The sequence below is a fragment of the Podarcis vaucheri genome (genome assembly GCF_965113315.1).
Source record: "Podarcis vaucheri genome assembly, chromosome: 7".
NCBI lineage: Eukaryota > Metazoa > Chordata > Lepidosauria > Squamata > Lacertidae > Podarcis > Podarcis vaucheri.
The window spans coordinates 39,680,245-39,700,985 of record NC_138765.1 but is presented as its reverse complement, the minus strand read 5'-3'; the positions used below and the strand labels follow the sequence as shown (position 1 = coordinate 39,700,985).

Below are 20,741 nucleotides of genomic sequence, written 5' to 3'. Positions count from 1 at the left end.
TCACTTCTTTTGCTGCACAAGTACCAAGTTGCAGCACAACACTGGAAGAGGCAAAGGCTGTGTTCACACAGCAGTTTGTTCCATTTCCCCAACATTTCCCTAACTCCGAATGTCTGCATTATATTTGAGCTTTTGCGTATTGTAAAAAACCCTTTTAGAAAATTAATGGGATATAGGGCAAGTTTAGCCTTAATTTCCTTTTTTAAAAAAATAATATTTATTACTTTTAAACCTTACAAAAAGGAGAAAAGAAAAGAAAAAAGAAAAGGAAAAAGAAAAAGAAAAAGAAAAAACAATACAATACAATATATAAACAATACAATACAATATATAAACAATACACAACACAACATTAACACATTAAACAAAACGAAAGCAAAAACAATTCAAAAAACACACATCATACCATCTCAATATCCTCTCTTTCATTCCCTTGTTTCATCGACCTCCTCTCACCTCCCTTTTTGTATTCCATTTCTATTAATTATTTCAGCAAATCCTTTCCATCTTTCTCTATTTTCTGTCATATGACTATCTTAACATATTTTAACCTTATTTTCCATTAATACTATAATACTTATTTATGCTTAATTCCTTAAAACATTTCTACTAAAGCCGTATGATTCCCTTCCAACATTTTTCTAACAATCATTAAATTTACATTATTTCCATATATAGATTTTAAACTTTTTCCAATATTCTTCCACCGTCTCTTCTCCCTGGTCTCGGATTCTGCCAGTCGTTTCCGTCAGTTCCATATAGTCCATCAACCTGGTGATCTTCTGTCCGAGGCTCTTAACTCTTTTCCAAGTCCATTCTGCAGATCTTCATATTTATATATGCACTTTACTTTGTCTTCTCCTGATCTTGTTCTTATTTTCCTTCCTTTGATGCTGAAAAGTAGATCTCGGGGAAATTCCCACCTAACAATGTTTTTATTCCTTCTCGACAAGTCAGCCAAATCTCCATAGTTAACACTAAAATTCAAAAAATATTTCCAGTCGTATTTCAAAGTTCCTCCAAGTCTGGCGGTCCCCACAACTCCAGTCTCCTCCTGACCCAAGTCCAGGTCCCAAAGGTCAATAAATCCCTGCATGAAGGGATCTATCCAACTTTCCTTCTCCAGTCCAAGCAGGGCTCCAATCATCAAAGTCTGACTTTCTCTAAATTCAGTCATAAAAGGCATCAACTTATAGTCATCAAATTGCATCTGTGAGGCTGGAGCTTGTGCTACTTTAGGTTCCACAACAACAACTTTCTCCCCCGCCTTCTCCTCAATTTGCCATGTCAAAGTAAATCCCTGTATCGAATCCTGAATAGTTTCTGTATTAATATTCACTTTTTGTCCCAAATTAGGCACTTTTTGTTCCAAATTATCAATTTTTATAATCATCACATCCATCTTCTTATGGCGCTGTTCCAGTGAGTCATTAATCTTACATAATGCAACCACTAAGGCTTCTTCTGTCAACATTCTTAGCAGTCCAAGGTCTGGTTTGGACTCTGATTTCTCTTCAGATCGTATAAATCTTTCGTCTTTTATTAATTTCCATGTTTTTTGACTGCAGAGGAAAATCCATTGGCAGCCCCCTTAACCCAGAAAATTGTGAGCGTGAAGTGATGAAATTTGGGGTGGTAGAATGGCATACTGTTCTTTTCTGCCATTTTCATGGGGGAATCATGGGGGAACAGAGGCAGGCATGTACAGAAAAGGTGAGGAAGTCGCAATGTTGTCCAATGACGTTCACACCCCCACTGGTGTGAACAGAATTCAGTGCAACATGCCAGCATGGTTATCAGAAGGCCACAGCTCCACAATGCAACAGGTGCAGCTGTGTGAAAGGAACATAAGAAAACAAGACATTCATATTATCAGGAAAACTAACACAATATTTCCCATGTCTGAATGCACCCTAAGTCACTGGGCTATCTTGGGCATCCTTCACTAACCTGGTGCCCTCTAGACGTTCTGGACTTCAACTCTCACCAGTCCCAGACAGCTGGCAAGGAAGGATCCTTGTAGTTTAGTGACATAGCCCTTGCTTTGCATGTAGAAGGTTCCTATGTGAAATACTGCCAAGTCAGTGTCAGCAATTGTGAGCTTGAAGGGCCAACGGTCTGATTTGGTATAATGCAGTTTTCTACATCTCTGTCTTCCTATAGATCTCTGAGGGCACCAGACTGCTGAGGGCTGGCCTAGATTTCCTTCTTCCACGCCATGATATAAAATGCAGGCAGAACTCCATGGGAGGAGATGCAAATATCCTGATGTGGCCCAGGTAACACAGAGATACACTCCCTTCTCACTGCCAACAGGACAGGGCATCTTCCACTCACCCACCTCAAAGCATAGGCAAAGGGGAGGGCAGTTTCACTTCAGACAAATAGCACTCTTCCTGGGGCTTGCCACTCATTCTGACACTTGTTGGAGGTTTTGAAAACCCATCTGCCATTAAGCTTCTGCTAGCTCTCTATTTTGTCCCCTGAGCAGGGATGGCGAGTATATGTCAGAGTCTGAGCACAGGCAAGGCCCCAAGTTGAAGGGAGTGTGCCAGAGCAGAAAGAGAGGAGCCATCAGTGTCACTTTAGTGTAGCATTACTACCAAGAGCAGGAAGCATGAGTCACTGCCTGGCAAGTGGGGGTGCTTTTTGCACAGTGGCTCTGCGGTTATGCTCTGGAGGATGGTAGCACCCTGGGTAGTTGCCAGGTTTGCCTCTTTGCTTGCCCAGACCCTGCCAATGGCACCCAAAACCCGCTTGATATTGGCATTGTTGAATTCCAGTATCTCTCAAACTGACACCAGGTGGCAGACTTTTCAGAAGATTGTGGCTTCTTTCGGGTTCCTCAGTAATGCCTTTCAGGTCTGGCAAGTCAGCAACAGGTAAACCTTCCTTGCCCTTTCTGATCAAGTTGCCGACTGAACCATCCCCACCACGACCTCCTCCGGGCTGTTCCCTCCCACCCTCAGTTCAGAAATCCAAGAGCAGTTGGATCTTCAGAGTGGTTTTGCTGTGAGTTTGTTACCCCACAGAACAGAAACAGTAAATCATCATCAGCACCATCATATCAGTATGCATACAGTGCTTTGCAGCAGGGGTGGCCTAGTGTTTTGGGCCCATAGGCCATATGCAGCAATGGTTAATTATCGGGGGAGGGCATACTCCCTTTCACATTCCAGGTAAAACAAAAAAGCCAGTCTCTAAACAAAATAATAAACAGACACAAAAGGGCCGTATTTAGAAACTAGGCTTGAATATTCCAACCCCATAGGACACTCTGTCCTTTAAGTAGCCATTTTGAAACAAAGGAATTTCAATGAGAAACTCTGGTGTGATTGGTTTGTCAGGAAATTCAGTTCTTTCCTCTGTGACTTGAATAGAGATTGTAGGTTTTTAATCATCATCATCATTAATTGCATCTCTCTCTCTCTCTCTCTCTCTCTCTCTCTCTCTCTCTCTGATGTTCTCCTTCCATTTCCATAATTCCCACTCTCTCCCTGTCCTGCTCAATGGCAAATGCAGAAAGCAAAACCTTTGCAAAGAGGGTTAGGCATGTATCCTGCTGTCAGACATGGACCTGGAAATCATGGACCTGAGCTTAGAAATGTGGAGCACACATGTAACTGAAGGCTATGTCTGCACAGAAGCTTATTCTCTTCCCGTATCAATCCCCTTTTGGCTCTGGGAGATAGTGATGCAGGGAAGCGTGGGGAAGCACCTCGCCCTTCACTTCCCTGGCCTGCCTCTTCCTCCTCTTCCCCCAGCTCTGAAGCTTCCCTGGCCTCTGATTCTTGCCTCCTGGCTCATACAGATTCCCACACACCACTCTCCCTCTCTCCCAGCTACCCTTCCCCAGTGCACACTCATCAGCATCCCTGACATTGACTAATGTCATTTTTTTCATTAAAATCACATTTCTGGCAAATTTAACAGGTTGACATCATTTCCAATTGTTTTCATTTCTGATTAATTTACTGGAATCCCTGACACCCTTCTTCTGCTTGTAACTTTGATGTTTTCCATCCAAACAATGCTACAAGGAATCAAAACTTAGCCAAATTTCAGGGAAAGGAGTGCTAATTTATGGGCATTTTTTAGAAAGAGAAACACGCACATCTTAGCTGATGTTTATACTTCTGGAAATGAACAGCAAAGCAAATAACTCAGTTACAAGTTTCTGCATTGAATACCCAAGTCATTGGGGGCCGGGGGGGGGGGATGCTGACCAAAAAAATCTCACTATAATCCTGAGGGAGCAAGAATAAAAAGGAGAGCTTAGCTGGCAAGATCTGTAAGCATTTGTATTTTAGGCTGGGTTAAGAAGCTCTGAGAGCTTGGTTAGATTACAGATGTTTGAGGAATTTGATCTTTGGCAGTTTCAGTACAAACTTGACCTGATCTGCACTTCCTAGATTAATGTGTACATCACGACTTAATTATGCACCAGCTTCCACACTTCCTTTCACACAGTTCTTGGAATAAGGCAACTTCTTATGTTCCTAAACATGTATTTAAATAGGTTCTTAAATCTAAATGTTCATGCAGGCATTTTTTTTTTTTTAAGATACAGATTCATGAAGAAATGGGATGCAACAGACATATGGCTGAACACATGCAGATGTGAAATTAACAGCTTCAGTTTGGTTTGCATTAAAATGAGAGTCAAATTTGCGCTTACCAAAATGATGCATGAAATGTTGCACAGATATTCTTCCAAATTCACACGTCTTCAAATTTTGTGGAGCAGTTCTCAAATCAAAAGAACTGAATCAGTATGTGTATAAAGATGCATATCTTAGGGAGCCCAATTTGCAAAACTGCAGTAGGGAAAATTCTTCTTTTTTTCTTTTGGGTCTCTGATATAAAACATAATTAACTTTGTATGACCAAGATGACTACAGAAATGTAACTGCCATGGACTTCCTTGCAAGCACCAGCTAACACCTGGTAAGTTTGAATTTCAGGTATCAGAAGGAGGACTGAAGCTCTGCTCCTGATCTGTACAATCTGAGTTACTTGAAAACTGGGAAACAATGTAAGACATTTCAGGGAGTGGGCAGGAGTAGCTGCCTAGGAAGGAGAGGGGAGCAAATCCAGCCAGGGCCACCAGCAGAGAAAGCTACACCCACAGAAACCACTGGGCATAGAGAAAAAGGATGGAATTGATCCTGCGGTGGCTTTTCCTTCTCCACTGTGGAATTCCACAAAAAGCTACTTATGCCAACTGGCTGTGCCTCAGTTTCCTCGTTCAGAATTCACATCAGTCTTCCCTAACCTGCTGCCCTCCAGATGTTTTGGACTACAACTCCCATCAGCCCCAGCCAGCATGCACTAGCTGATGGGCTGATGGGAGTTGTAGTCCAAAACATTCGAAGGGCACCAGGCTGAGGAAGAGAGCCTTAGTGGCTGGCAATACGCCATCTTCACTTGAGTGGATTTATGGCTTTATGGCTGAACCACGGAATTTTCACCGACCTCCTGCCCTGTTTTATTTTACCAAAATAAATAAACAAACAGCCCAGCAGCCTGTATCTATTGGACATGATTCTGACCTGACCAGTTGTGAAACTTTACTCCAACCCCTGAAAGCCACACACACACAAACGTCCTGCCAAGTTATTTAAACCCCTGTTTTCATAGCTTACATGCCATTCAGAATAGTTTGCATTATTTAAGCACAAAATCAACAGACATTTAAAACAACTTGGGTTACTGAAACCCCAGAGGAGGTGCTTGCATTTTAGCTGTTTGCTCTGCCTCCTGGCTCTGCAAGGGAATCAAGTAACCACTTCCTCCTCTCTTCTTCCAGATGCCGGGATGCTGTGGGATTGATGGGTCCAAAGTTTGGTGTGAAGGAAATAGGGTGCAGCCAGGACTGAACCTTTGGGGCTGAAACCCATGAGAACATAAGAAGAGCCTGTTGGATTAGGCCAGGGGTCTGCAACCTTTAAGACAAAAAGAGCCACTTGGACCCGTTTCCGAAGAAAAAACAAACTGGGAGCCGCAAAACTCGTCATTATAAAAATAACTTTTTTGTCACTTTTTTATTATTTCCTTGTTTGACCCCTCAGAATTAGTCCTCCTCATAGAAATAAACGTTAAATTAACAAGTTACCTTTTTTGTGTGTGTGTGTTCTTCACTCCCCTTCAAAACAGTGACCAGCGTACATGCCCCCTTTCAATGCAGTGACCAGCGTACATGCCCCTTACAATGTAGCAGGCGGGCGGGAAGGTGACTAACGCACGCACCGCCCCCATGCGACGTCACAGCCAGTACAGCGCCCGCCACAGTGGGGAGTGTCGGGGCGCACAATGCGCCTCCTCCCCTCGCTAGTATCCGCCCTGGAGCCGCGGCAAAGGTGTAAAAGAGCCACATGCGGCTCCGGAGCCGCGGGTTGCAGACCCCTGGATTAGGCCAATGGCATCCTGTTCTCACAGTGGCCAGCCAGTTGCTTGTGCAAGCAGAACCTGAGCAGAGCACAAGAGCACTTGACAGTGGAGGCAGAGCACTGTGGCTAGAAGCCATTGACAGCCATATCCTCCATGAAATTGTCCAATCCACCTTCAAAGCCATCCAAGTTGGTGGCCTCCTGAGGGAGCAAGTTCCATAGTTTAGCTATGTGCTGCATGAAGCATTACTGTCTTTTGTCTGCATCTTCCAACATTCAGCTTCACTAGATGTCTCTAGTGTCACGAGATAAGTTTTCAACTATCCACTTTATCCAAGTTCTCAGTGTGATTTGTGGGTCCTTTCTTATAGGCCCTTTTGCAGTAAGAAGGCCAGCTCTCTGCCTCTTTGTCCCCTCCCAAACACATACATATGTGTGAGCCTCTGTTCCAGTTCAACTTCTGTTCATCTTCCATTATAAAGAAATTCTGTCCTTGGTATGCCTCCCCCCCCCCCTTCTCAGTTTGATTCCCTGGCACCATATCTCTATAAATTAACTATCCCAAAATACAGACGTGCCTTCACACTGGCCAGATTGGATGTGATGCCCTCTGCCGTACTTGAGGGCAGATACCAAAAGATTTGAACTGAGAAACAACTCTGCCCCTGTGGAGATGGTAATCTGGAAACAGTGGCTCATGTTCTCCTGTCCTGTCCCCTTTATAAAGATCTGAGGAATAAGATCATCACCCCACACTTACTTACCATCCCAGGCCGCCCATCTGAGGCCACATTGTTCTTACTTTCATCAGATCAAAATGATCAGGCAACAGCAAAGGTTGCTAGATTTATCGAGGGTGCAATGAGATTAAGGGCCACTATCTGAATGATAATCTTGGCCATTTGATTGCCCTTTTTACCCATTGCTGTCTTTTTTATTTGTATATATTTTATTTATATATATGGCTTGTTTTATGTTGCTATGGCCGTTGGCTAATGCGAATAAAGTTTATCTTATCTTATCATCTTATCTTATATCTTATCATCTTATCATCTTATATTATCATATCATCTTCTATCCATCTGGTTGCTCTTCTACTTTGCCAAAGTCTTCTGCTTAAAACTCACCCAGGACTGTCTGCCTGCCAGCTCCTGTGCAACTAGAAACCTCTGCTGCCTTGGAGCATTATCCAGATCTGCTCACACAATACTTCTCTGACTTGCCTAATAGTTTATATTAAGCGACTTGTGTGTCCAAAAGACACTTGCTTATAATTTAGGTGCCCTTTTCCTTGCCTGTCTGAAATTTTGCAGGTGCTGCCCCTGAGATGATTGTGATCAAATGTCATGCCAATTGGACTGAAAACGTTGAAGTTATGGGCAGCAGAAATGGAGCTGGCTCTCCTATTAAAATCAATGGGGATGAAAATGAATTGGAGCGACCAAGAAGGACAAAATCTCATGCCAAAATGAATGCCCTTCTAATAAGTGAAGGTTTCAAAAACGAATTTGAATGAGAAAAAAAACAAAGCATTAATTGAGTTTCACACCCCATTAATCTCTGCAAAGAGGGAAGCTGAATTCCTTGTGTTCTGCCAAGAGATCCCATTTCTCAGATTCAGGGAAATGTGCATCATTGGGTAGCAGACTCTGTCTTAGCTTGCCATCATGTTTGAAAATATTTGGCAAAAGCTGCTCAAACAAAGCAACACTAGGCTCACTGTATGGGAAACAGTGAGAGCCAAACCTTGAAAGAACCTGGAGTCTCTCCTCAACTGGTGTCTGCTGCTAGATGCCAATCCTTAGCATACTGTTAATACTCTGCTACAAGAGTTACAACTGAAGCCGGGATGTGGTCCACAATGATTCTGGAGCAAGTCTTTAGTGACTTTTCAACACTGGCAATATAATATATTTTAATTTAATATATAGATAGCAATTTTTAACCTGTTTAGTTGTACTGCTTACATAGGTTCCAACTCCCTGGGGCACTGGGTGCATGAGCACCCACAAAATTCCCCATGAAGGGGCCAGGCACCCACAAATTTTGGTGCCAGGACCATGCACACTACATGGCACCCATGGCCCCAGGCACCCACAGTCACAGGGACAAGCTGGCACTCCTGACTCCTTTATTTCTTTAATTAACCCATGATGTTATTTCTTTTGAACCAGGCACAAATGAAGCTTCCTTATTTTGAGAAGACAGTAGGTAGAACAGTTGGAATTATGCTTCCTGTTAAGTCCTGCCTTTCTCCCTACAGCCATTTTTCTTTTTCTTTTTTAATGGTGTCTATGTGAGAATTTTTACGAAGTTAAACTAACTCCAGTACTTTCCCTTGAAAATAAAGGACTCTCTCTCTCTCTCTCTCTCTCTCTTTCTTCTTCCAAGAATATGTTCTGTAATTTTCAGATCCTCATTGTTCCACAGAAATATTGCTAATGGCAAAATATGTCTTCCAAGGTTTGGGGGATTTTATAACAATTGGCAGAGTGTCTCGATCTATAATTGTTTTTGGACCAATTTACTTGTCTCTGAACTGCCAGACTTCACCAAGGAAGTTGAATGTATTCTTTGTGCTGATAATTTTACAATTGTTGGGGCTGATAGAATTTAGATGTCAGGCTTAGGATAAGCTCCCCCCCCCCCGGGGGGAACTGACTGCTGCAGCTTCCAACGAAAACAGAGATGGCTGATTAGAATCCTGCAACAAAGACCACTGAATAGCTCTAGTCCAATGAATTTTACACCAGTATCAGCAACAAGTTTTAGCAAAGCAAAGTCGTCGTGCTAGTTACCAAAATAACAATCACTGAAGTGTCAACAGCAGCAGAGCTTGGATGCTATAGGCTCCTTCTGGCTGAAAGGTGACACAGACATATGCCCAGTTTAGGAGAAAAGGTGGTCTGGTGCTCTTTAACTGACATGTACTGAGGCTCTGAAATGGCTACAGAGTTCAGGACTGTCTGCCAGCTCCAATTATGGGAGATGGCAGAATCAAAGGGGTGGGCTATTTGTTCTTTGGCTTGAGAGCATTTGCTATTTGTTCTGCTCCACTCCATCCATCAGGCTCAACCCTGAGCCACCGGGCATTAACTTCTGCATCCAGGAGGCCCAACTAGGCCGAGAGGGCAGGAACCCCTGTAACCTAAGCCCTCAGTAGAGCAGAATTTCTCTACCATGGAAACAGACCAAGACAGGGTGTAGCCACCTCCTCAGGGAACTGATACTGAAGGGTAGGATGTGGCAGAAAGGTGATGGGGGACAGCTCTGTGTGTGCCACGCAACCTGCACTATATCTTGTAAGCCAGCCAGCCATCCTCAGTGGCTGTGGAGAATGCTGTCCCATCCCCAGTGCTGAAATTATGTTGTTGTTGTTGATGATATCCTACCTTTCCAAGGAGCTCAGGATGGCATACACAGCTCCCCCTTCCCTATGTTATTCTCATAATGACCCTGTGAGGTAGGTTAGGCAAATAATGGTGCCTGGCCCAATGTCACCCAGTGAGCTTCATGGCTGAGTAGGGATTTCTCGTCTCCCACATCCTAATGTATCACTCCAACCACACTTGTTTTAGCCTGGTCAGCTCTTGAAAAATGAGACAGGAGGGACGCCATCTTGCTCCAGCAAGCTAAATGCCTTGAGCCAGCGCTGAAGGGAAAGCAAACCAAACTATCAGTTTGACAGTCACAAATATTTGTAACTTACCATGACTTCTTGGGACATGTTTGAAATGGTTCAAATAATCTGTGGTTATTTTTTATATAAAAAAAATTAGTCTTGAACTCAGTGTGTTTTGATAGAGGCTCAGTTTTGATATTGCTATGTTTAGACTTTGTTTCTATTAGATTCTGATTTCATTTTAAATGAGGTTTTATCAAAAAGCAGATGTTAAATGTAATTTATTAGCAGCTTCATACTAAGTGCCATTTTGAAATGTCTAGTCCTCCATCTTCATTTAAAATGGTGTTTGCATGTAGCCAAACATAGATGAATATCTGCTCCTTGGTCTCAGAAATCATCATGTTAGTTATGATAATTTAAGAGGTGTCCAAATGGATAGAAAACAGACAGGTAACTTCTAAAATATGTAGTAGATTTAGTTAGTTAATTTATAATTTGTTTGTTTCATTAATTTATATACCACTTCTCATTTCAACAAAAATCTCTAAGGAGTTTACAATTTCCAACAAAAAGGAATCATATAAAAAAAATACAATACCAACTCTACATTCAAACCAAATAGTACTACTACCACCAATATGTTCCTAATCATAATAATCCTCATCATTTGGGGGGTGGGGTGGACTAAATGACCATTGGGGATCCCTCCAATTCTACAATTCTATTAAATAGAATCATAATATGATTCTATCAATCCAATATTTGCTGAGGGATGATACTCCTGAAACTACCAAGATTGTTTCAGGGTATTTAGCCGAGATCTTTAAAGCTAAAGTTGCCTGATTTATTAAATGGTGGCTATCTAGTCTTTTATATATTGTATGTGTTTGGATTATCAATGCATTTGGATGACTTTGTATGATTTTATTGTTTAAACATATGCCCATAAAGGCCAATAACAATACCAAAATTAAGTAATTTAACTACCATATTTTTCCATGTATAAGACTAGGTTTCCCCCCTAAAAATAATGTCAAAAATTAGGGGGCATCTTATACTCTGGGTCATCTCCTCCCCTTTTCTTAAATCTGAGTCCCCCAAAATAGAGAGCATCTTATACACGGGGGCGTCTTATAGATGGAAAAATGCGGTATATCCAAACAATGAACATTATGTAAAAGAGATAAGAATCACCCAAAAATCATAAACAAAATCAAAATTTAAAACACACAAAACATCAAAACACACACACATAAACCCTGCGGTTTTGTCTGCTTTTTTAAAAAAAGAATATCCAATTTTGATTTTGAATGAATAATCTCTCCCCCTGCTCCACTTTATCGCAAACCGTTCTACTCAGGGAGTTGGTAGCGAGAAGAGCAGCAGTGTTTATTCTTCCAGAGAAAGAGGGATTTGATCAGTGTCCAAATTCTTATTATGCCAAGAGAGTGATGACAGGGGCTTAGAAACATAAACAGATGTGTGGAGAAGGTGCAGGTTTTAATTGACACTGGCTGAAAGGATAATTGTACCTTCCACAGCATCCTGCACCCCTGCTCTGCCAGCTCTTCACCACAAGCACTTGGACGCCGCTGCTGCCAGGATGCAGATCCTTCGTTTGCTCCTGACAATTTTGCTTAATTGACTGCCGAGCAAAAGCAGCTGCCTGAGCCGGGCCGCGAGTGATGCAAGGCCCAGGTGCCGGCATCTCCAGGATACCATAAACTCAGTCTTATCCTTCTCTGCGGAGCTTTGATTTGCTGGACTGCACTTGCTGAGCCTGACGGTTCCCATGTGCAAGGATGAGCACATGCAGAGCACTCCTTTGGTGTTAGTTTTTCCTGTCCTGTTGTGCACCCTTTGTTAATTGAAAAGTGATCGGCAGGGGCTGGTTTCCTCCCAATAATGATTATTCCAAAACATAACTCGGTGTTGCAACAGGGCGTCTTCCTCTCTCCACCAAGGAAGGCGATGGTTCCAATCAGGTCACCTACACCTCACATTTTAGTTTATAAAATGGTGCATGGCATGCAGAAAGTTGCTACGGAAAAGTTTTCCCTCCCTCTCTCATAACACTAGAACTTGTGGACATCCCATGAAGCTGAATGTTGGAAGATTCAGGGCAGATAAAAGAAAGACTTCTGCATGCAGCACAAGGTTAAATTGTGGTTCGAGGACCCAATCCCCGCTTTGAGGAATAAACAGATATGTGGACACAGTGTATAAGGTTAATGGGCAAGAAAAGGCCACAACTTTATTGATTACAGCAAGTGAGAAGGTATTGGCTTAGGCACTGGACCACGGAAGATTGACTCCACCCACTCGGAGAGGGGTGAGCCTAAAGAGGGGTTATTCACCAGTAGGAAGAGCCTGTTGATGCTAATACAACTATAAGCTCTCCCCTGATGTCACCGAGGGTCGTGCCATGGCCCCCCCGCCACACATGCATCGGACAGGATCCACGACCGCCGGATTCCTTTAATGGAATACCCAAATTTGAAGGGGTAGGCGATGGCCACACATTGCCCTTCCACACACCAACAACACATTCCAATGCCTAACTGCCAAATACCAAGAAAGTTGTGACGATTGCTACAAGATAGGCGAAAAAACCCAAAGGCCTAATGCCAGTTGGAAAAATTCCTACCAGGCCCCCTGGGCAACCTAGGCGACCAACCACAGGTCCATAGCAAGGTCAAGAGAAAGGCTAAGCCCTAATGATGGTTACCAGCTTGGATGGCTTTAAGAGAGGATTACACAAATTCATGGAGGTGAAGGAGGAAGAGGAAGAGGATATTGGACTAGATGGGCCACTGGCCTGATCCAGCAGGGCTCTTCTTATGTTGTTATGTTACTTACAGCCACAGCAGGTGCTGCAACCTTCCAACAGCTTGACCTCACCCCCAAAGGCACACCCCTCCATTTGCTTCTGAGACAGATAAATGCCAGCATGACCATGATGGATTTCCAGCTGATATATTAACTGGTCTTAGATCAGCAAGGCAAAGAAGAAGAAGCAGCAAAAAAGTGTTTCCATGGAAGAACATAAGGAATAATGGCAGAGGAAGCAGGCAAGGCAGGGAATACCATCTGATGCTGCCACCAACTCTACAGCACTCTTCATCAACCTGTGGCCTCCAGATGTTCTGCACTACAAGTTCCCTCTGCCCTAGTCAGCATAGCTGTGTGGACTGGAACTGATGTTGGTTGTACTGATGGGGCCTTCTCGGCAGTGGAGTTTTTAAAGTAGAGGTTGGATGGCCATCTGTCATGGATGCTTCAGCTGAGATTCCCTTGGGTCTCTTCCACCTCTACGATTCTATGATTTTATTTCAAAACAGCTGGAGGGTACCAGTTTGGTAAATATTATTTTCAACGCTATAATGTTACACACAGGCCGCAATCCTAAACACACATAGGTAAAGGTAAAGGGACCATTAGGTCCAGTCGTGACCGACTCTGGAGTTGCAGCACTCATCTCGCTTTATTGGCCGAGGGAGCCGGCGTACAGCTTCTGGGTCATGTGGCCAGCATGACTAAGCCACTTCTGGCAGACCAGAGCAGCGCACGGAAACACCATTTACCTTCCTGCCAGAGCGGTACCTATTTATCTACTTGCACTTTGACATGCTTTCAAACTGCTAGGTTGGCAGGAGCAGGGACCGAGCAACGGGAGCTCACCCCGTTGCAGGAATTCGAACCGCCGACCTTCTGATCAGCAAGTCCTAGGCTCTGTGGTTTAACCCACAGTGCCACCCGCGTCCCATAGGAGAGAATAAATTTTAAGGGACTCTGTGCATTTAGCTAAACTATAGAATTTGCTTCCACAAGAGGCAGGGGTGGCTTTTGGGGTGGGCAAACTGAGCCACCACACTGGTTCCCACACTTAGGGTGCTCCAAAGTCTGGTACAAAATCCTGCCTGCCTGCCTGACCATCAGTCAGTCTCGGTCTGCCTTGCCTTTAAACCCAGCAGCATAACAGGGATGCAAACCTTCCCTACAGAAACACAAGCAGAAGCCCTCCTCCTGCCCCTCCGCCTTAAGCCAGACCCATGCACATCGCTAGTATGCCAGTTCCTCGGCCAAGAGCTGCCCTTATGCCCCTTTCCTGCACAAGGCCAACTGCCCTGTTCATTCGAGGCATCAGGAGGAGGAGGCTGCCATTTCATTCTAGCAAGAAGGGAAAACAGAAAAGAAGCTCTTGTTTCACGATGAAATCTCAGCAGAGTGGAGGATTTTCCACTGGCTCTGACTAGAAGCTGAAGAAGTGGGTGCAGATGGCACTGGAAGACAATTCAGTTGTTCGACAGAATAAGGCTGGGGAAGGCTGGATCTCCAGCCTCCAGTAGGGTTGCCATATTTCAAAAAGTGAAAATCTGGATGCAAAAGTTGTTGAGCTTTTAATGCCACATACCAATGCAAACGTCTATGCCCAAAGAAAACTGTAATCCTAGACACATTTGAGAGTGAATCCTACTGAATATAGAAGGACTTGCTTCTGAGTAATGCATATAATTGCACCATTTTCTTCTAATTAGGATGTGCAGCACTGAATTTTTAGGGAAGAGGCCATTTCTGCATTTCTGTCATGCATTTGATATTTATTGTTGCAAACACAGTACCAAAAGTAGAGTTTGCATGCAATTAACTGCCTTCTCATTTTGAGCAAACAAAGATGGCATCAAGTTAAAGAATGAAGCTCAAGAAAAATGCACAGCTTTGACAGTCCTTCAATGTATTTATGAGTATAATATTTAAGGTATTTACCCCAATTTATGTGTAGTACTTCACATTGTTCTCACTGTATATGTAATAGTTGCAACTGGTGAGAGCTGAAATTCATAAAGCATTATCTGTACTCTTCTATGTTGCAAGGGCCTGTAGTAGGATTAGACATGATTTCAGCTGAACATAAAATTGGGAGAGGTTTGGATTACAGTGATTTGATTGAGAACTTTGTGTCCAAAAAGGCTCAAAAAAGTTTATTGCTTTAAATAGGGCACCAGAGAATTGACTCGTGAATGACTGATTGCTGTACCATTATTTATCAGTGAACTGTCTATCATCAGTCCAACATATCTCTCTCCTACCACGCTATCCTACAGTGCGCTTTTTAGGGTTTGCTTGTTTTGGCTATTTCTTTTATTTCATTTTTAGAATATATTTTTTTGTTTGGGACTATTTCTATTCACATAAGTGCATCACATATGAAGATAACAGCTTGTTTCTTTTTTGCTTATGACCTGTATTCATGTATTTACAATGTAGTGCTGATATAATGCATTAAGTAATATTCTCTACTCCAGTTGTATTAAAAGTTGACCATAATGAATGTTCTATGATACCTTTATCTATACTTTGTCTCAAGAGTAATTGGGAGTTTTGTTTTGCTTTTCAAATTTTAAACTTTCAGTGATCATTGCCACATTAACATAGGTCCTGTCAGTCATACACACACCCAAAACACACACACCATGTGGTCACTGAACAGGCACTGTCAGATGTGGGACTGCACCTATTTTGTGGCTTGTTTATGTAACAGTCTCTGACTGATATTCCTGTTCCCCTGAATGCTGTTGCTGGCTGGGGTCTAATTTTAGATTGCCCAGCCCTGATCAAGCTGTTTGTCTCAAAGTTGAGACTTCTAGGTTTGCTCGATTTGACCTCCTGCCATGCACAGTTAAGATTTCCTCTGCTGTCTGCCCCCCTCCTTACACAGCCTCCTCTCTCATTCGTTTTTGTCTTGCTAATTATGTTAAAACTGTTTCTGCCAACACTTTTGGCTATGGAACTTTGCAGATGTGGAGGATAGATAACCCCTGGTGGGGGTGGTCTTACTACCCGAGCTTCTTTGTTTTAATTGATGCATCAGATAAGCAGCCTCAGAAGGTGCTGGGTTTATAATAAATGGTCATTGTCTTCCTTTCTCCATAGAATGTGTGATAGGAAGCAATCGACCGCAGAAAAGAGCTGCCCTCCTTTGATTTTGCTGTGGGTCTCTCCACAGGAAGCGTTGCACATTTGGGTCAACCAGGATAAAGAGCGATGGCTTCCTCTTTTCAGAAATCGTCGCAAACCAGAACCCCTCCCCAGGAAAAGAGGTTTGCGATTTTTACATAATGTTGCAGCAGAAGTTGCAAGGGGAAAGTTTGCTCCTTTTGCTCTTTTCTTTCCTTTTTTTACAGAACAGGTTGTGAACTTGAGGGCTCTGACCACAGATCAGTTATGTATCATAACAGGAAAGATGAGAGCCAAGATATTTCCCAACCTTCAGAGAGAGAGAGAGAGAGAGAGAGAGAGAGAGAGAGAGAGAGAGAGATGACAAACACCAGGACTGCAAATTCAACCGACAAAAAATATTCAGAAATCTTTCTCTGGATTTCTGGACAAGATCTGCTGTGGTCTCTGTGCCCTCCAGCTATAAATGTGTGGGGCAGGCCTGTGCAACAAAGCTATAGGAGAGCCATGGGGGTAATGTGGCATTTGGTAAAATATCATTGAATTGTAGAGGGACCCTGAGGGTCATCTAGTCCAACGCCCTGCAATCCAGGCATCACAGCTAAAGAATCCCTGTCAGGCGACCATCCAACCTCTGCTTAAATACCTTTCAAGAGAGTCCATTCCACTGTCGAACAGATCTTATATTCAGAAAGTTCTTCCTAAGGTTTAGTCGGAATCTCCTTCCATGTCATTTGACTCCATCAGTTTGGGTCCTACTCTCTGGAGCAGCAGAGAGCAAGCTTGCTCTTCATCCACGTGACGGCCCTTCAGATATTTGAAGATGGCTGTCATGTCACCTCTCAGATTTCCCATAAGAAGCCAATGCTTTTTATCCATCCCTTGATCACACCTTCAGGGTGCTTATTTATTTATTTAAATAAAAATTTCCACAAAGAGAAGCCACGGTTTTGGAGAGCAGAGACCAATTAAGGCCAAACCAGGCGTACTTTGTTCATGAATTAGATTGCTCCTTAGCAAGGGATGGGGAGGATCTGACCAAAAAGTGTGAGGAATGCTGAACCCTCCCCCGCATCCTTCAATTTCCCTCCCCTGCAATCTTTCCCCTAAACTTCATCCTCCGCATACTCCAATGCCGGAAGAGAGCCAAGCAGGCATGAAAGCACTGGAAGCATTTCTGCTGCATGGAGGGAAAGAAGGGGAAAATCCTGGGCAAAGGCTGGCACACTGGGTTCATTTGTCACTTCTGAGCAGTCCCCAACCAAACGATCTTGGGGGGAGAGGCTCACAAGCACCTCATTCACTCACCAGATCAAAGAGGGTCCTGGTGTTTCAGCAGGTAACATCATTGCTCCTGCTTGGAGGAAAGTGCTAGAGTTGCCTTCATCTCCATGATTGCTTTTCATCAAGCACATAATTATGGAATTTGCTGCCACAGGATAGAATAGTGAATCAGAGGGTGGATGGCTGCCTATTGACAGCTATTAGCTTCGATGGCTAAATAGAACTGCCATGTTCATTGACAGTATACCTCCAAGTGCCAGGCACCAGAAGCAAACAACAAGAGGGGTGAAGGCCTTCCTGCTCTACTTGGACACATTTTGAGGTATCTGGTTGGCCACTACTGTGGGTAAAGGTGGAATGATCTGTCCATTTTAGTTCTCCCAGTTTCTTATTTTTCAAACCTTAAATTCCAGTTATCTGAAATTTATGGGGGGATATTTTAAAACCTCATGAAAATTCACCTGCATTTTAGTGCAAATTTCTCTTAACAAACACATCTTATATTCAGTTTTAACTAATATGCCAATGCTTGCAAGCAATTTCCCCCAATATGTTGCATGTTATTTTTGCTACTACCTTAATTTTAGTGCACATTTCCTCCAATATGTGCATTTTTGTAAACACTGTTCAGTTGGAGAATTGCATCGCAAAATTCAGATAAGCGCAAATTTCATAGGAGAATTGTGTTGTGATTCACACGTTGTTTCGGAAAGTGTGCATTTGATAAATGTGCTCTAAATTGAATGCATTCCCCATCCATACTGCAGGCAGGATAGTAAACCAGAGGGACCCTTGGTTTGAACCAGCAGAGCTCTTCCAGTGTGGTTCTTCAAATCGTCTTGGTCACCTTGCATAAATGCAGCCCTCTTCTCTTCTCCAGTTGTGGCATTCTGAGATCCCTAGAGGAAGGAAGGTAAACATCCCCAGATGGCTGTCTTGCCACCTCTTTCTCACAAGAAAGCCAGAACCATGGGTCCTTTTCCAGTCACTTAATCCTCTCTCTTTTTTCTTCTTTTCATAACAGCAGTTAAACCATTGTTTTCAGTCTGATGGAAATAACTTAGCATTTCCCCACTGAGGAGGCCTCCACCTACACACACAAATTCCACGGATCACATCTGGGCAAGGCAAACCACTTCTCTACAGTCAATGAGGGATTTGCACGTGGGAAGTTGCTTGCAAACACTGGCTCTCCTCCAACACAACTTCAAGCACAGTTCAACCCATTGGAATCTGTCTGGTGGAGCACGCTAACTCTGAACTAGATTGTGATCACCAGGAAGTAGAGGGGTGCACATAAGGTTGTGGCATGTCTACTTGGAAGCAACCCCACTGAGCTAAATGAGACTCACTGCCCTCTTACCCAACCTGGTGCCCTCCGGATGTTTTGGACAGCACTCCTGTCACAGAGTTGCCATGACCCCAGAGTCTAGCAGCAACCATGAGTTCTGGGCTGTGGAATCATTGGCTAAGGAGCCAGAGCAGGCTCTCCTTTTGTTCTTATGGCAAGATTCCAGAGCACTGGGACCCATAGAGCTAGAGTCAGGACCCTGGCAGGCAGCTTCACCTGGGCTCAAGGAACCTAGTGTCAACCTACCTCACCAGGGTGTGCTCCAGGCCAGGGAGCACAGAAGATGTGCTCATCGGCAGTTCAGGGGCTTGGTACTTTAACAGTGGTAGTTCTCAAAGAGGAGGCTGAGCCTAGGAGTGGTGGACCAGAGGTACAGGCCCCAAAGGCCTCAGTCCAACTCTAGCCTTTGCTGGGACAAGTTGTTCACTCTCCCTGTGGGTTCAGAACAGGACACACCACCATGCTGTCTGAAGGGACTGATGGTGTATCATGAGTCTGATGGAGGGCACCATGTCAGGTTATACTGGTCCCTTGGATTGCAGTCTAAGTGATGATCAAAAAGATCCATCTCTTCCCATCAATGAACCCTTTAGGCTGCCTCCCTCATCAGATGGATTTGGATAATAAGAACCTGTTCAGGTTCTACTGCATCCAGCTGATCTATGTGTGAGCAGTTTGGTGCTAGGGAAAATGAAAGATGGCAGCCACTGCTGCATCCTGTGCTCTTCTGTGAGTCCCCAGATACCACCCATCCCGCTCCTCACACATCTAGACCACTTGCACACTTATCTGTGCAGATGAGCCAGCTGCAGCAATCTAACCTGCTGGGTGTTTGCAAAACACTCTTGTGTGCCAAATAATGCTTTGTATTAGCACTAATTTTATCTGCTTAGGCTTCCTGGGAGGTGCTTCTCTTGGTTAATGTAAAAGCATGGCACAGCCTTGCTTCTGTTTTCTGTGATTCACTCTGTGGCCTAACGTTGTAGCTAAGTAACTCTGAGCCTACAGGGCAGAGCCTTTACCAAATCAATCATTTCTACCCTGCCTTTCAACGTACTGATTACATGGGGGACAGACAAGGCAGTTCTTGGGGAAGCCTCAAAGCATCTCCTTGGGTTCCAGTCACCCCACCCCATGTTGTTCTTTCATGGGACCTGCAGGGAATCCAAGAGAAGTACACCATCCCCACATGAGTGTGTTGCTGCCTGGCCCTCAGAAACTCTCCAGGGCGGCTTGCGACATACTCTCTACTCAATGTAAACAGTTGAGTCATCTTCCAAGCTAGGAACCAGATACCCCTAAGCAGGCTGAGTTGCCCATGGTCACCCCCACTTTTTCCATAGCCCAGATAGTAGAGCATGAAACTCGTAATCTCAGGATTGTGAAACCCACACTGGGCAAAATGATTCCTGCACTGCAGAAGGTTGGACTAGATGACACTTGTGGTCCCTTCCAACTCTGCAATTCTGTGATTCCCAGGGTTTGATCTCAAGGGAGGGGCCTGGTGTCATGGAGCAGGCCAAAGTTTCAATGTTTTCTTTTAAAAAGAAAGAAAGATGCTTTTCGTGTTTTTCAATGCTTTCCATTTTATTTTTCTGTAACATGTGTCTGCTTTAATCAAGTTATTACTTATTTTATTTATTCTTTCAATTTTTAACCCCGCATTTCTTCCAAGGAGCTCAAGGTGGTGTACATGTTTCTTCTCCCCACCCTCCAATTTATCCTCACAATAGCCCTGGGAGACAAGTGAGGCTAAGATACAGTGACTAGCCTAAGGTCACCCAGTATGTTGGCTCTCCAGGGTTGTCATATGTGTGGTTTCTTTTGAGGGGGGAGCCAAGACACTTCCTAAACCTAAAATCATTTGGGAGCAGGGCAGGCATGCTCCCATCCCACTCCCCTTCTACACATTCATGTCTACCAACACCCTGCAAGAACAAGGCTTGGCTTAACACAATGGATATGTTTCTCCGGCTGTCAATTGGGGGAGCGGAGGACAATCTCCATGACGGCCAAACAACTCTTGATGATGCACCAGAATTCACTTGATGATAATAATAAAAGAAATAATGACAATAAATTTAAAAACAAGACCTTGCCTAGAGATTTATTGATTATCTCCCAGGATCCCATT

At 43.7% G+C, this 20,741-nt stretch overlaps 1 long non-coding RNA gene across 1 annotated transcript in view; it reads left to right on the top strand.

Annotated features, from left to right (window-relative positions):
* LOC309538209 overlaps positions 1-15,287 on the top strand; it is a 41,274-nt gene extending 25,987 nt beyond the window's left edge. The window contains exons 2-3 of the long non-coding RNA XR_014222130.1: positions 12,876-13,433; positions 13,784-15,287. This is a non-coding gene — a long non-coding RNA (uncharacterized lncRNA). The remainder of the gene's footprint in view (positions 1-12,875; positions 13,434-13,783) is intronic.
* Positions 15,288-20,741: the final 5,454 nt, after the last annotated feature.